Raw genomic sequence first — 4,808 nt, 5'->3', positions numbered from 1 at the left:
TAATTTTGAGTAATCTCCTTAGATAAGATTTTGTCCTTGAGAAAAGTGGCCGTTACCTCTCTTTGTTGATTTGTTAGTGTTCAACCCCACCTTTGTATCCCCACCCCACATGATTCCTGTAAGGGACTGGGGGCAGAAGACAGAGGCAGAAAACAGTGGCAGAGGAAGATAGAGGCAGGAGACTGGAGAGGAAGACAAAGACTTGGGAATAGAGAAGACTTAGAGTGAAGACTACATGCTGAGGACTAGATGTTGAGGACAAGAAGGTCCATGATGAGACACTGTAGTTGAGAAAGAGAATCGAGACTTTGGAGACTTGGATGTCTGCAAGAAGACTTGAATGATGGAACTCTGATGACCAGGACCACAGCCAAAATGGACAACTACTATTGCGCTGTAAAGGGAGAGATGGGACCCGGCAGGGGAGTCCAACCGGTCCCAGCTCTTCACAAGTTGTCTGGAAGAGCCTGGAGAGGCAGTTCTCAGTCACCAAATCCCACCACCACCACGGTGTCCTACTTATGCACAGGGCCACCGAATGGGTACAGCATGGAGAAACACCTATTCAACCTCAAGTTAACCTCCAACGAGCTGAGCCGAAGCGCCAAAAAATGTGACAAGGAGGAGAAGGCGGAGAAGGCCAAGATCATAAAGGCCATTCAGAAGGGCAAGGTGGAGGTGGCGCGCATCCACACCGAGAACACCATCCGCTAGAAGAACCAGGCGGTGAATTTCCTGCCCATGAGCGTGTGCCTGGACACTGTGGCCGCTCATGTCCAGACTGCCATGACCATAAGCAAGGTGGCCAAGTCTATAGCCGATGTGACACTGAAGACGGTGAATCGGAATAGATCTCCCGGGTCATGGACAAATTCGAGCACCAGTTTGAGATGCTGGACACCCAGATGCTGGAGATGAAGGACATGATGCGCAGCACGACAATGCTGACCACTCCCAAGAACCAAGAGGATATACTGCTGCAGGAAATGGCAGAGGAGGCCGGCCATGACCTCAACATAGAGCAGCCGCAGCTGCTGCTCGGTGGGCACCAGGCTGACGTTGGCCAAGCAGGACGATCTGTCCCAGAGACTGGCCCGCCTCTGGGACCAGGTGTGATGAACAGCGGCACTCTTCCCGGGAGCCACCGAGCATGGAGCCCAATGCGGGAAGGCGCCTGATAGACGATGCTGCTGCCTTTGGGTTTACGGTGGGCTCTGGATCCTTACGGAGCTCCTCCAGGGTCTCTCCACTCTTACTTGGATTCTAAAGTTCTCTGCGGTTTGTGATGTGTATTTTTCTAGCTACCTTAAAAAAAAAAACACCTGATTAGGTGTATATGAATCTTTTCGCAAAAAATTTGGTCAAAACACTAGTTTCCCTTGTATTCTATTTTCTGCTCTAATTGAAGTGCTTTCTTTTTTATTTTTTTTTTCATTTATTTTACTTGGTAGTATCTAAAACTGACAAATGATATATAACTATTCACTGTCACTGTCACTGTCATCCTGCTGTTCATAGATTTGCTCTAGCAGGAGCCAGTAACATCTCCATTCATCCCTGTCACGTACTAGTCTAGCCTGATGAAGTATTGGGGGTTCTTTCAGGTTCAGGGGAATGAGGACTATTGTTGTTACTGTTTTTGGCATATTGAGTACGCCACAGGTAGCTTTCCAGGCTCTGCCGTGCGGGCAGGATACTCTTGGTAGCTTGCCAGGCTCTCCGAGAGGGTGGGAGGCTTTTGGAGTGGCCTCTAATCACCTTTACACGTGTTCCCAGTCTACCAAATGTAAGCTTTTGGTCAACTGGTATGCTGTAACAATCTGCACACTGACAAACACACACCTGCCTGTGTCTCTGGGCAGCACCTGGGACATCTGCAGCCTCACGTTGATCTCTCGGAGCTTTTTGAGCAGCTGGCAGAGCAGGACCCTATCACGGAGGGTCTGTGTGAAGTCGAAAACCTGTGCTGACTCTCAGGTCATCCGGTGGTTGGCTGACAGCACCCCACAGTGGATAAGCCACTGTGCGCACTGCCACCACTACTTTATGTCCAACAGCACTGCGACTCAGCTCAGCCAGGGCAGATGGCAATGCTCTGGTAGCCGTTGTGGTTTCTCCATGCCCCGCTGATGCCATTTTATCCAAATCTTGCAAAACAGATTGTCCATGAAGAATTGGGATGTCCATCAGGAATCACGCTTAGAGTTCCAGCAAGGATCATGCCTAGAGTTCCTTGCCTGGCGTGCTGAGCCACGTGCTGTCTGAAGCAAGATGGTGAGCCGGGTTCAGGAGAGCATGAGGGGTTCAGGCAGCATCAGCACCATCTTGCATCCAATCTGTACAGCCTGTGTCACCCCCAGACTCAGGCATTTTGTTTGATTCTTGCAAAACAGCCGGCGTTGTCCAGCAGGGATCACATGTAGAGTTCCATGCCTGGTGTGCTGAGCGGCGTGTGGTCTAAGGCGAGATGGTGAGCTGGGTTTGGGAGAGCGCAAGGGGTCCGGGTGGCATCAGTGCCATCTTGCCTCTGATGGAAACAAAGATAAAACCACATAACTATTAAAGGGAGAGAAATTATTACTTTGTTATTTAATGGAATTTAGTGTATTGTTTATTGACATCAGATTGAAGCTGCAATTGATTATTAATCTGAACTAGCATACTAAAAATTTGGACACTTGTTTAATACTGTATATGGTCTATAAATGTTTTGTGTGGTTGCAGATTTTTTTAATAACTGGAAAATGCCACCTAGTTCTCATTTATTTTAAGAAAAAATTCGCTCACTTGCAGTTTTTATTTTCTAAAGAGTTTCTCAAAAGACAGGCTGTGATGTGACCATCATTTCTTTCAGCTGGATTCTGATAGTATTTCTTGTTATTGTCCTACTTCAACACATGAATTACATCCCAAAAAATGTTAACTAGCATGGATTTACTCACTCTAACATTGCCAAAGAACTGTTGGTTGGTTTAAGAAATTCCCAGAGCTCTGTGTGTGTGTGTATGAGTGTGAGTGTGTGTGTGTGTGTTTTGATTACGGCAAGTGGAGATTAAGATTCCTGCTCCATATCCCCCTGTAGCCTCTGATCCTGAGGCCACCCCTTTTTAATGGGAACACTGTGTGTGACTGGCTTTATGCCAATATGTAGCACTGTAGCATTGTCGTCCCGTTGTTCATCAATTTGCTTGATGGGCACCAGTAATGTCTCCATGGTAAGACTTATTGTTATTGTGTTTTACATGTAGAATCATAAAACAAAACAAAATAAAGTAGGTATCTCCCAACTTGAATGTATCAGGGAAACTCCTCATTCGGGAAAAAGGCTTTTGTTTCAACAGATGACAACTCCACAAAGAAACTATGGGTCCCACTATATCTCGTTAGGAGTCTAATTCATTCACTGAATTCAGCAGTCAAACCACTAGAGACTACTGAACCCTCCAAACTCCAATCAGCCAAACCTATTTCAGCTGGAAGTCACAAGGAAATCAGAGGCATCAGCTTCAGGGGACCTGCAGCAAAGACCTCTTTCTGCTTTAGCATATCATGAGATCACATTCAGTACATTCCATATACCCCTCTTTTACAGGTTGTGGATTAGACAATGCCAGGACCCCATGTTTTAGATTAATACTTCCTTGGAATTCACAGATGCCTCAGTTCCAAAAGGAAGGAATGACTTTTAACAGGAACATCTTTTCATTTCTCTCTAGGATATCCATTTGTACTGGAGCTTCCCTCTGTCTCTTTCCCTACTCGCAGGCATGGAGACCAAACCCTGATCATCAAAGTCTCTGATAACTTGTAAAAAAAACGTTTTTCCTCAAACATAAGCTAGGTTGCACATCTGTGATTGTCAGTGAACCTAACCAGAGAATGACTGCATTTCTCTACTGAAGCACTCCTGAAAGAAGTGTTGATGCTCCTTCTCCAGTGCTCCCTACCTGATTCAGTGCTCCCTGAAGTTTATCTGACTCCTAATAGTTGGTCTCCTAAGACTCATTGCTGTGACCACTAGTGCTGCTATTGCAGAAACAACCTTTCAAATTTTATTTGGACAGTTCATTTCTTCAAAACATGACTAAATGACTCTCATCACCCCTGGACAGTTCAGGACAATTGGACACTTTACAACAAGCACTTCTCTGGGTTCAGGGACAGATTGAAGTTTTAGTACAACAAATAAGACTGTTTTGTGATTGGAATTGTTCCTCTTTCTATTTCAAATTTTGTATTTTTGTAAAAAAAACAAAAAGAGGGAGATGTAGGATAACATTGATTTGTCCTTTCTGCCTTGCCACAGGGAGCTTAGGTTTATTGGGTTACTCCCATCACAGTGCTCCTATTCCTCTGTGTTTATTTGTAACCTCTTTCTTTGTGCTCTGCTTCTCCAACAGGTCAATCACCTTTATCTACTAATCAGACTCTGTTAACTTGTAAATATTGCTTTTCTCCTCAAGTCCTTTGCATAATTAGTTCAGAGCAGTGTCCTTTTGTATAGACAGAGGAAGACAGTTAATACTATGCTGTTGTAACTTGGGAGTTAATTCACTATCACTGTAATCCCATTGCTCATCGATTTGCTCAAGCCGGCATCAGTAACATCTCCAGTGAAATTTGTTGTTACTGTTTTTGGCATATGGAATATGCCACGGGTAGCTTGCCAGGCTCTGACATGCGGGCGAGATACTCTCAGTAGCTTGCCAGGCTCTCCCAGAGGAATAGAGGAATTGAACCCGGGTCGGCCATGTGTAAGGCAAACACCCTGCCACTGTGCTATCGCTCCAGCCCAGGGTGTTAATTGA

General features: G+C 45.4%; 1 pseudogene; it reads left to right on the top strand.

Moving 5' to 3' along the window:
- The first annotated feature begins 549 nt into the window (after positions 1 to 549).
- On the top strand, positions 550 to 1,116 carry LOC101553077 (charged multivesicular body protein 1b-like; annotated as a pseudogene).
- The last annotated feature ends 3,692 nt before the right edge of the window (positions 1,117 to 4,808 follow it).

The sequence above is a fragment of the Sorex araneus genome, chromosome 4, assembly GCF_027595985.1.
Source record: "Sorex araneus isolate mSorAra2 chromosome 4, mSorAra2.pri, whole genome shotgun sequence".
NCBI lineage: Eukaryota > Metazoa > Chordata > Mammalia > Eulipotyphla > Soricidae > Sorex > Sorex araneus.
This window is presented reverse-complemented; position numbering and strand designations above follow the sequence as displayed.